Source organism: Thermobia domestica, chromosome 6, assembly GCF_964235325.1.
Source record: "Thermobia domestica chromosome 6, izTheDome1.hap1.1, whole genome shotgun sequence".
NCBI lineage: Eukaryota > Metazoa > Arthropoda > Insecta > Zygentoma > Lepismatidae > Thermobia > Thermobia domestica.
The window spans coordinates 154,380,294-154,393,669 of record NC_137459.1 but is presented as its reverse complement, the minus strand read 5'-3'; the positions used below and the strand labels follow the sequence as shown (position 1 = coordinate 154,393,669).

Here is a 13,376-nt window from a genome sequence, read left to right as displayed (position 1 = left end):
AACGAATGACACTCTGTACTTCACTTTTGGTGGGATTTTCCATTTGCGCCGCCATTTTGAATCGCTGCAGAAACAAATAGCGTGAACGCACAGCATTGAGAGTTGGCTCACGCTGAGGTGAAGAAAGGTGCTAACTGCCGCGCACACGATTGCAGTGGTGGGTAGTGTGCGCCGCGCGGGATGTGCAATCGTTCTTTACTTTCTGGACAGCGCTCGTATATATTCTGAATAATAAGTCATACACTCAAAGGATGTATCAAATATGCCTTTCTTCTCAGAGTTTATTCTGTACTGAGACAAAGTAACTCAAACGTGTGTATATCTGCTTGTTTCGGATTCTAACAGTGTCCTAAATTGAACGATATACAATCATTTTTGTTCATTAAAACATTGTAATAAATTATTGCTTATTTACCTCTTTCAACTTTTGATAAATAATCCCATGAATTATTTAGTTTCTTTGAGGGTCGCCCCTGCGCCAAGTCCAATTATGCATTAATGAAATCTACGACTAAAAATAACATACATTCCTTTTTAACTGTCTTCTATACTACATTTTGTTCTCTAGTTATAGCTGGTTGTGCATTTTTTCAACAATTCTTCGGCTTCATATAGTGCCGAAAGGAAGCATTTTTACACCCAAGTTCATCTATACTTTATGTCTTATCTTGGAGTCAAGAATCACCTCCCAAACGCTGCAGGTTTTCTTTTGAAACACCGTATGTATATAACATGTATGTGTGCTCAGAACATTTTGATATTCCTCTGTTATTGAAGGTAGAAAATTCATGATACCATCTAAAATTCTTTGAATAATTAATTAAAATTGAACAATATAATTTATACAGACGAGCAAGAATTTTGTGTAACTGTGTCATTCCTATATTAATAACGCTAGAGACGTGTAATGAGTACTCTTTGTTCTATGCTCGAATCTAATAAATATACTCACTGATATGTCGAATAATTTAATTAATAACCTATTAATGTCTCATTACAGGTATGTGAAGAGTTTGGATGCAGTACTGTTTGCATCGTTTATGTAAGTGAAGTGTGTTTTAGTATTTTTTTTTTAATTTGCAGTAAACTGTTTATTTTTCCAACCACTTGTTTTCCTCTTAATCAAGTAGCTAATATTAATTAAAGAATATTGCATATATGAGAACATTCCACTTATTTCAAGCGATGTGTAGACCCTAATTGAATATGCGATAAACAAAATTAAAATTTATCTTTCCTCATGTGTGTTTATGAATTTAATTTTCCGTGAGAGCTCGTAGCCAAGGAGTTTGGAAATTTGATTGAATATGCTTACTTTGGTGGTGGTTACTATATGCCTACATTGATTCATCCAATTCCAGTAGGAAGACGGTAAAGATTTTTTTTTTATTTTTTTAATTTTAATATATAATTTCATTTTACCAAACAAATTCGAATGTGTAAAGATGCAAATACTATTATTTGTTCCTTTTTATCTTTAAACGACCAGAAATTAAACCACCGGCCGCATGGTATTAAACCACGCTGATTTACTGCTGAGTTGTTAAAGTATATTTTCTTATGCATAGTAGTCCATCACTAGAATTATGAATTTACTCTAAAACAATAACGCAAAATTCATGCACTTTAATGAGAAATAATAAGGCAGTAATTACGTAATACTTCAATCAAATAGAGTTAAGGAAATAATGAAGATATTGTGTGAAGTATCCAACATGAAGGACTTCCGTATGGCGTCAAATTAATGTATAAGTGTTTGTTAACTTTCAAGTGGTGAAGATGTCCTTATAATATATTTATAGTTTCCACCGTTGTCACATTTCCTTGTAAAAAGCAATATCAATGAACTAAAAGTGCTAGTTTAAATATAAGTATTGGGGTAGATTAACATCTGGAGAAATTTTGAACTGAATAAGACAGATAGTTTTCCTTATACTTTGGAAAGAAGTTCACCATGTTATTATATAGGGATTGATGATCTCGGCTGAAAACGTTAGACACGGCCTTAAGTCCTTGTTCAAAAGGTGCTGGGATGAAAACAAAAACCAGGGATGTGTGTAACTTATTTATCAAAAATTTTTTCTGCTAAATTTATTTATTGGCCACTATTTGTTGTCAGGAAAATGTAAGAAAGAAGAAAGATCGTTGTGCTATCTAGCACTGGCAGTTTTCTGCTGCATGTTTTCTGTATAATTCACACTTGTTGGAAAGAACGAAAAAACGCGTACATAAGTTGATCTTTTAAATACCGAAAGGATACAGATAAGTTTTATTTAATGCTGTTTAGAAGTAAGAGGGATGAACTGACTAATCCAAACTTGTTATTTAAGCTTGATTTCCACATTGAAAGCTGGTTAATTTCAGGAATGTTATTTTTATTGTTTCGGTAAAAAAAAAAAAAAAAAAAAAAAAACTTTCTAGTTTAACGTCCCACGGTAATGCCTTTTAGGATAAGGGAGACTGATGATTAAGACATGTATGGTAAGATATCCCTCTGCTTTAGAAAATTGAAACAATGAATAGGTCATTCGTTTGTACTACGTCTGTACCCTTTGTACCGAAAATATTTTCGTTTGCATCATTCTCCTTATAGGGTTACTTGAGAGGTGAACGGGAGGGGATGCTATCTTGGCGCCAAGATAGCCCCCCCAAATGTCATCCCCTCTTTCTCGAAAACTATCAGGTGGAAAAGGGGGAAGAGGAGAGAGAGAGAGCCAGAGAATGATGAATGTGTGATGTTTATTTATGATGGCTGAAGGCCCAAGATAATTACTTACAAAAATAGATGCAAATTAATGTCTGATTTAAATATATTCAAATTGAATTAATTTATAAAACAAATTTTGGTAGAGAAAATCGGTAGAGCAAAATAATGATAAGATGATTACCTAAACAAAATGAATATACTATAATTTGAATTTAGGTGAGCAAGAGACTCTTAATTACAGGGGCATCTGGTTTTAACTTCAGGTTATTTGACCAATAGTATCTCACACACAATGATATGATGGTATGGGCTATCATGCCTTGCTGGCTTGTCGTAACTCCAAGCATCTGGAAAAGAAACATGTTACATAAAATCTCATTACGTACCTTAGATTTCCTGTTGAAGAAAAACGCAATACGATTTTCATGGGTATGAACAGCTTTTAATGCACTCTCCCACGCACAAGTAAGATACGACATACTTCGAAATTTAAAAAAAAAAAAAAAAAAAAACTTTAATTTTGAATTTAAACTTTTATGATTGAAATTTCGGTAGGCCTTTTAATAAAAAAAAAAAAAAAAAAGATGAAACGTTTGTGCACATTATTAAATTTCGGACTTCCGTTGCAGTTCCTGATCCTGTCTTGGTTCTCTAGTGTTCCTGTGATGGTCCCATGTTCGGTTATCCCACGTTGGCCTCGCCTCTTCCGTTTGACGAGACACGGCTGCTTGATTAGAGATGTCTCGAAGATCTCGAAGACCTTCTCGTGAGTAGCTCCGGCAACTTGCTGCAAAAATGAGGCCTTGCAACTCGGTGCTATGGCTTTGAGAAATTGTATACTTTCCTCTTATTGTTAGTGAACTTTTGCGGACATCTTCCGTTTTGTGTCGTTTTCTTGTCGCGTATTACCCTATCTCACACGATCCAGCCTGTGTTAACTGGCTAAAAAACATCTATCTAACTTCATCACCCTTTATAGTAAAAAGTAAGATGACACTTTTCTTCTATTCGACCACATAGTACTGATACCCTTAGGTCATATTTTAAAAGTTGCAATTTCTTGTAACTTTACAAAGCTGAACGATGTTATCACTTCACTAGTACTTTTGTGTGAAAATGTCGGTTGGAATTGTTCTGACACACACGTCACCAACACGGACATTAAACAAATCTATAAAGACTTAGTTTGTGCTTTTACACAGCACATGATGTCTATTGGTACCGATACAACCGCAAACTTCGCGTATGCAAGACGAAACAACGACTACGACTCCCCTGCCTCCTTCCCATTCATTTTATTTAAGACGACCCCTTGTTACTCGAAAAACTCGGGCTCGCCTCGAAGTTCTGTCAATTCTTATGACGGGAAAGAGTGCGGAGAGGGGGTTTGTCAACTGCAGGTGTTTGCCCTTTCTTCCCAACTTACAACACTTTTGGATGTTTCCATGTTAATGACTTGCCAGCATGAGACTGGATTGAAATTCTAACACTTACACTGTTTTCTCTAAAGATCAATCTCTTAAATGGTATATAACACGTCCCGTAATTTTGTAAAACAACACTAAAATTGATATAAAAACACTATGTACATATTTTCAAACTTTATAACAGAACTTTTTCTGCAGTCTCCATACAGTGATGCCGCCTGGCGTGAGTACTTCAAAGGTTTTCCACCTGCATGAGGGGTTGCACTGTTTGTTAGTTTCATAGTTTTTTTTTGCCTTTTAAATCGTGATTGAGACCTTTAATTACCTGGAACACATAAATAAAATTAACTGCGTACATATTTACATAACTGGATAAAGTATGAAGTGTTGTCAATCGGGATTTTGATTAGTATTAATAATATTTTACTATTCGGTGTCTGTTTTCCACTCAGGAAACTTTTCTGCTCAGGGAAGATAAACTCCTCTGTTACGAGTACCATGATTCCTCTCCATGGGGACTGCTGAAGTAAACAGCCACTGATTGACATAAGCCTTTTGATTTTAAAATATAAATGCACAACAAGATACGGCCTAATCTATACTACAAGTCACGATTACGTGAACTTCAAGAAAATTTTTACATCAATAAAGAATTATTTGTGGAATCTTATATACAAAACAGGGGTGAAGACTTCTAGGAGTAATAGCTCCCTCTCTCAACTATTCAACACAACATCCTTGTCGTTTAAAATTATAGGTCCGCTCTTGCTGGCGGAAAAATTCGTTGAACACAGACGCTTCTGCCTATCAACCTGCGAGAACTGGTAAGTTCTTTCAAAATTCACACTCCATTGTAGTCGGGTTTTCACATATATTCCCGAAGATACCTAGTACTCTTTAAACAATAGATGCATGCGACATGGAGACTCCACGTACCAATATATCCTCCTATAGTTATATTGACAACTTCCTTTCTACATTTCTTTATATATCATGATGCAGCCATAAGTACCTATAAATTGCTTATTACAGATAGCAACTCTGATACATGTGTTTCAATCCAAGAGTAATGTTCTCGTAGAAGACAAAGACTCTGCCGTTAAAACATTTTTTAATTTTTTTCTGCATCTCCTGCGCTGTGATTTCTAAGAGAGCCTTGAAGCTTCATATATGTTCTAATACAGTGATTGATATTTAGAGTATCACTCTAACATTAGCTCCACTTTGCAATCACGCTTCATGATTAATAAAGCAGTCGCTTATTCATATCCTGCTGACATTTTCATATACATAAAAACAAAATCACACACACATAAAACTACCTAAGTTTAAAATATTGCTTCCACAGCTAACCCTTTATTTAAATGCATATAAATATAATGCAAATATTGATATGTAAATTAAGACATTAACATAGGCAAAATAGCCAAAAAAATATACAAAATATATGTAAGTATGGTATTGTATGCAGTATACACAGGGTACAAACAACACTTTTTTTCGGTACAAACGGTACGAACGATTTGCTTTCGAATGGTGTATTTCAATTTTTTGTGCTGTAATACGGGGAGGGGCGGCTATCTTTGCGCCAGGATAGCGCCCAAATGTCATCCTCTCTTTCTCGAAAACTATCAGGGTACAAACAAATTTTTTTTTCGTGCTGTGGTATGGGATAGGTGCTGATTGCCACGGGTACTGACTGCTACAGCCAATTATTGGTGCTGATTGCCAAGACTGCCGGTGATTGCATATATGAAGGTGCTGACTGCCACGAGCCAGGAGAAACTGTATTTGGAAAGAGAGGAATTAATCCCGCATACTAAATTTATGATTATTAATTAATTTAGTAGGAATTAATTTAGTAATCATCACAGAAAATCAACTGTATGTGACATCCTATAAGTTAAAAAGTTGCTCACTAAGTGGAACGACATACACTTGTATATTTATAAAGGGATTGTCTTTTCTGTTATATGTACAACTTGCACATTTCATTGTTTATATTAATTGTTGTATTGTATTATTTAATGGATATGATGGTCTGAAGCCAGCTGACAACGGAAGTTCGGGAGAAAGCACTCGCCTGCAGAGAAATAGGCATGTCATTTGAAGGACCAATTCATGCTGATTACAACAGGTAATAAAACTCCTGTACGTTGAGGACTGTTCGAGATATTCAGCTTGGAAATTTATATGAGAAAATGAGTGGATGCACATTTCAACGCGTTAAGTATTCTCTCCCATGGCGAAGCCTGATGGTTTGAACTTGACATTGCTTGATCACGGGAGTCCATTCACAGACAAATCGTCCATTACAAGTTGCATGACGGATGGCAAAGACGTAATGGTTGAGAAAATACCAAAGAATTGCACACGATTTGTGCAATCATTTGATATGTTTTGATTCCGATCAATCAAAGATTATGGCAGGATACTTGTGCATTGTACGAAACTTCTTCATCCAGACGTTATAATGTACCAACGAAACAATCAAATAAAGTTCGTGTCCATACGAATCACTTCCGATCACCGCGATACATTGGATTGTTTCAGTTTGCGTTCTACAAGGCAGGATACGAACAAATTATAGGCCTATAACTTTTGAATCACTTGTCGAATTTGCTTTTGTCTTGGGTTCTGCGAACTGTTCCCTTGACGGATGCAACGCAATTGCACATATAAAATGTTCATGGTGCAAGGGAGTCTTTTGCCAGCGTCATTTCTTCATAAAACAGAAGAACAACAGTGATCAATTTTCATCTCTAACCTATGATTATTGTGAACAGTGTAATGACTAATTGTATCTAACAAACCCGTTAGTTATTGCGAAACACTTTTCTTTCTGTTACTTCGGATAGCTTTCAATTCGTATGTCAATATTCGTTACTAATTGTGTTGTGCTTAACGCGTATAAACGCGCATATCCTCATTTTCTTATATAAACTTCCAAGTTGAATATCTCGAACCGTTCTCAATCGTACAGGAATTTTATTAGCTTGTTGTTATCAGCATGAATTGGGGCTTCAAATGGCATGCTTAGTTTCTCTGCAGGCGAGTGCTTTCTTCAGAACCTCCCGTGTGAGGGACATCCCAGTCAGTAGTGCTTTTTTGATGGAACTTTTAAGAGCTGTTCGAAACAATTTGCGCAGCTGTACACAGTTCATGCTGACATAAGGAGTTCAAGTGAGAACACATAAATCGTACCAATTTTGTACGCACCGCTCCTTGACAAAACTAAAAGTACACTCATGTCCAAAATTATTGTCGCATATCTGTAACTGTCTTCTTGTAAGAATATAATTTGATAACGATTTTGCAGAGTACTTTTAATTCTGATGCTATGTGCATAATCAGGAAATGTATATTTGTGGTAAATTTCATAGGGAAAGAATTATAAATACTAAAATCATAATGAGTGAAATAAAATGGAACTAAATGGACAACAAAATTTTATTTTCCTTTCATTGTTCTTATTTACTGCTCTTTTGACATAAAAATTTACTACATACTTGTATTTGCCAATTATACACATACTAACATTATGAGAAATACCGGGCGAATTCGTTATCAAATTTTATTACTAGAACAATATATTTATAGTCACGCGACAATAATTTTGGACATGAGTGTACATACACAGACCTGTTTAACTTTGTTAGGAGTTGGTCTGAACAATACGATCCTAAGGCTCATCGCGTTTCTTTCATGCTTCTTGGCGTCCGGTAATGTTACGTCTAGCAACTTTCTCTCACAAGGGACATCACCCAATTGTCCGGCTCCTATTTCAATGAAACTTTTCTAGCTCATAGAGGACACGTATGTATTATTTGTGATGACAGAAATTTTTGCTGTGGTGCATGTTTTCTATTTCTGTAACAAAAAAATAAGAATTGTGATGTGGTTATTAGAGATTACTGCAGAAGTCCCTTCCTAACCTTTGTAAACGGAGTGTTAATGAAAGAGCAACAATGTAGATACATATAAGGTCTAGAGGGAAGTTGTATGGTAGGTATGACTTTGACGGCAGCCATCTTGAAATCCGCCATTTTGAATTAAGGTCAAGTTTTTAAAATAGGAATAGGGTAATATGATACATAATTTCGGGCTAGAATTAAATCAGAAAGACAACGGTGGAACTAGTTTTGAGATACACCCATTTAGGGAAAAGTTACAGGCATTTAATTGCTCACTTACTACTTGCGAAAGTACCTCACCTCCTCTTCTAACCCGCGTATTAATGGTAGTAAGTGGATAAAAGCTTTGGTAATACATATTATGCCTGGAGGGAAGTGACACAATAAGGGTATCCTTGACGGCAGCCATATTGAAATCCGCCATTTTGAATTAAAATGAAGTTTTAAAAATGAAAACCATACCACGTGACACCTCATTTTAATAGCAAATTTTCCCAAAAAGGCAATGGTATGCTTATTTTTTGTTATATAGTTAACCAAAATGAATTTAGGACTGCTTCTAATGTGCACCAAACGTCCATTATTCGGTGTTTCAAATTGGCAATACTCATAATTTTCACAGCATGTTTTAAGATTCCAACTGGCATTTTGCAATTGTTGCCATGGCTCGTGTTTTCTAAATTTATTACACTTTTTTTTAAGTGTTGCGATTTGTCAGTTCATGAATAGTTGGGATAAGCATCCAGCAATATTACTGAATTTTGAAGACTTGCCATGTAATTATTTATTTCCTATACCTTCCCTTCAAAAATTTGTTTACTGACATGAATCATTGCACAACGAAACAACTCCAACTTTGCATTCAGGTAATACCGAAGACGTAGCTTGTATAGTAGATGAGGCGAAAAATCAAATGAAAATTCACTTCAAAAAGGAAAACGAAATATGATTGTTGTGTAAATCAAGGGTCTTTTGTTTATTTATTTATTTATTTATTGTATATTTATTTATTTATTTTCTATTTCAATTTTTTAGCTAGTCAGACAAAAAAGTCATTCGTTTTCTAGCAATTGTTGTCGATGATTCATGTTTGTAAGATTTACAATCAGTATTGATCGGGAACACAATTAAGTTACCCTCTTTATAAACAAGTTATCTGTTTTCATATTATGTTCATGGTACAAACAATGTTTTGGGAACAGTCATATTATGCTTCTTTGATATTTTCTATCGTTGGTGTTGTTCCTTTAAAGTTGTATTTATTAAAACTGTTTTATTGTTTCTCGTTTGCGCAACATATAGGCTACATTTACTGGTAATTTTGTGTTCGTACAATAACAATTTGTTATAATTTCATTTTTATTTTTACGTCACATAGGTCCATAGGTTCTTCATATATTCTCGTTTAAAATAAATAATTACATTGCAAGTCTTCAAAATTCAGAAAGATTGCTGGATGATTATCCCAACACTATTCACGAACTGATAAATCGCAACTCTTAAAAAAATGTAATACATTTTGAAAACATGAGCCATAGCAACAATTGCAAAGTGCTAGTTGGAATGTTAAAACATCCGGTGAAAATTAGGAGTGTTGCCACTTTGAAAGATCGAATAATGGACGTTTGGTGCACATTAGAAGCAGTCCTAAATTCATTCTGGTTAACTATAGAACAAAAATAAGCATACCATTGGCTTTCTGGAAAAATTTGTTATTAAAATGAGGTGTCACGTGCTGTGGTTTTCATTTTTAAAACTTCATTTTAATTCAAAATGGCAGATTTCAATATGGCTACCGTCAAGGATGTCTTTACCGTATCACTTCCCTCTAGGCATAATATGTATTGCCGAAGCTTTTATCCACTGACTACCATTAATACGCAGGTTAGAAGCGGAGGTAAGAGACTTTCGCACGTAGTAAGTGAACAACTAAATGCCTGTAACTTTACCCTAAATGGGTGTGTCTCAAAACTAGTTTCACAATTGTCTTCCTGATTAAATTCTAGCCCGAAATTATGTATCATATTACCCTATTCCGATTTTAAAATCTTGACCTTAATTCAAAATGGCGGATTTCAAGATGGCTGCCGTCAAGGTCATACCTACCATACAACTTCCCCCTAGGCCTTATATGTATCTACATGGTTGTTCTTTCATTAACACTCCGTTTACAAAGGTTAGGAAGGAACTTCTGCAGTAATCTCTAATAACCACATCACAACTCTTAAAAAATATAAAAAAATAGAAAACATGCACCATGACAAAAATTTCTGTCGTCACAAATAATACATATATGTCCTCTATCAGCTAGAAAAATTTCATTGAAATCGGAGCCGGACAATTGGGTGATGTCCCTTGTCAGGCTCGTGGCAGTCAGCACGCCATCTTAGTAATCAGCGCCTTGATATTGGCGATCAGCGCCAGTCGTGGCAATCAGCACCAACAATTGGCAGTGACAGTCAGCACCTCACCGTGGCGCCAAGATAGCCCCTCAAATGTCACCCCCTCTTTGTCGAAAACCATCAGGGTACAAACAAAACTTTTTTCGGTACAAACGGTACAAACGATTTGCTTTCGAATGGTGTATTTCAATTTTTTGTGCTGTGATGAGGGGGGCTACCTTGGCGCCAAGATAGCCCCACCCCAGTTGACCTCTCAAGTAACCCTATAAGGTAAATGGTACAAACGAAAATATTTTCGGTACAAGCGGTACAAACGAATAACCTAGTCATTGTTTCAATTTTCTAAAGTGGGGGGACTACCTTGCCATACGTATTAAGACACGTGAATGATGATAGAAGAATTAATAATTCTGTTTCTCGAGGCTTTTGTTTGTCTTTTAAAATATCCAACTAAGTCCATATATATATATATATATATATATATATATATATATATATATATATATATATATACATACATACATACATACATACATACAGGGTGGCCCAAAAGTAGGTATACAATCCGTGTATTGATCAAGTGTAAAATTCTAGATTATGAATTTATTTGCTTCAACTGTTTCGGGCTTAAGTTATAAGTAAAAATGCATTAAGAACAAATAACAAAGAAACTTTGTCTACCTGTTTGATAGCAATAAGAAATTATATAAAATCCAGTCGGGACTATATAGCTACTTTTGGGCCACCCTGCATATATATATATATATATATATATATATATATATATATATATATATATATATATATATATATATATATATATATATATGTACAGGGTGTTTCAAAACAACATCGACATTGTTTGCGAGATGATTCCTGACACCAAGACAAGACAAGAAGTATAGACCAACCTGGGTGCACAAATGCTTCCTTTCGAAGTTATAGGCTCCTTAAAACATGAAAATATGAACTTTAAAGGTCCTACCGTAGTCGGGTCAAGACTTCACTTAGGAACCAATATGTGCTCTATCAAAAAAAAAAGTTTTAGAATCCTGCGGTACTCACAACAATTTTTATAGAGGGAGTTTAGCTATGGGCATATAATTTAAAATACTTACCAACTATATCTATAAAATTGTTTCGGAAGTACAGCAGGATTCTGATATATGGATATTTGGACAGGGCATATATATATATATATATATATATATATATATATATATATATATATATATATATATATATATATATATATATAAGTATAAGCACGTTCGTAATTTCCGACTACAGTAGATTGTGTTGAATGTTACTGAACACATTGGCGATCGTTGTCTCCAATTTGATCACATTCTGTGATCTCCGGAACATTTTCTTCGCCCTTCTCAAAGAAAGTCGTAGGAAGTCAGATGTGGTCTGTTGACATATCATTCTCGTGGGTCATATCTGCCAATCCATTGAGCAGAGAAACTATCGTGCAGCATTCGCAAATATTGCTTGGGAAATATGAAGAAATGCCCCACGAAAAAGTTGTTAATAATACAGTAACAATAAAGAAAGAAAGAAAAAATAGTGCAATGTCGCACTGAGAAATTATAGACTATACGTGGTCCTACAACACATTCAGATATCTTTTAGCTTTCATTAAGGTGCGAAAGAGGAGAACTAGCAGCAATGGACATGATACTTTATCACACTGTTGTCTTCGGACGTTTTTCATCTGTAAAACATATATATATATTTTTTTTTTACTCTGACGCACCCACTTGTTATTCTTGTTTAAAAAAAGTCATCGCACAGCGTCAACCACTACATCCGAGAGAGAAATATTAAATAGTTATGATGGCTTCTCTAATCTTCGTCTGGAGGTAGTGTGGTGAGTTTTATGTATTTTATTTCAATGATAGATTTTCTATGTTAGTAAACCTGGGAAGGAATATTTATCTAAAAATGTTAATTGGGTCCCCTCTCATTCGTTTTTCGTATGTAATTCAAGTGTGAATACAAATACAAAGTATGGAACATTTTTTTTCTGAATCAAATTTTATTTGTTTTTTTCATGGTAAACACCATCACTGTTCAATTATTTGTAACAATTCATTTGTTTTTTGACACACACTATAATTTTCAAATAACTTTGGACGCAGCCTTCAATGCATTATGAAAATCAACAATTGTATTAGCTGCTAAGAAATGAAAGAACCTTTGATTCAGACGACTTTTTTTGTAGATATTTGCAGTTATATTTAAATTATGAAAAAATTAAAAAGTGTTTAAAATAAACAATGTTGTGTTTATTTACCATACACTATATATGAGAAACAAACTGCTGGTAATATTCCGCCATAAGGCAGTGAAATTGAAGGACCTTGTTTATTTCCGGTGCATGAGTGTATGGGGTTGGTTCATTTCCGTAATTTTGATTTGTGTTTGTGGAACTTGCATATCATAACACTGAATTCCATTTTCAACTCAACCAGTAAAGCACGTATTTTAGCTCTCACCTCTTTGATGCCTGACCGTTTCTCGATGCGCGACCTTACTTTCTGGTAGTGGATGCTTTTAGTGGACAAAGATTTTTGCTTACCAAACATGAAGCACTGAAATAGTTAGATATCTGTTCTATTTGTCATCGTATTTATTTATTTTCGCTGTTTTACCTACTAATTAAATTACTGCTGAGGTTAGAGTTATATACTTTTTTTTCATGTAACCACTGAAATTTACTGAATGAAATTTCCTACCTTAATTTTCAAAATAAAATGAAATTCAGTGTTTCGCACTTATAGGAATAAAGGAAGTGAATAATAATGTAGTACATACGTAATGGAAGGTTAACAATAAAGTGGAAAGAATCAGGGTTCCGGAAAACTTTACGCAGAATATCAAGAAAATAAATAAAACGCATCAAAAAAAAAAAAAAAGGTTA

At 34.6% G+C, this 13,376-nt stretch overlaps 1 long non-coding RNA gene across 1 annotated transcript in view; it reads left to right on the top strand.

Moving 5' to 3' along the window:
• LOC145688276 (uncharacterized) overlaps positions 1-1,019 on the top strand; it is a 458,780-nt gene extending 457,761 nt beyond the window's left edge. Inside the window, exon 3 of the long non-coding RNA XR_014131865.1 lies at positions 1,001-1,019. This is a non-coding gene — a long non-coding RNA (uncharacterized LOC145688276). The remainder of the gene's footprint in view (positions 1-1,000) is intronic.
• The last annotated feature ends 12,357 nt before the right edge of the window (positions 1,020-13,376 follow it).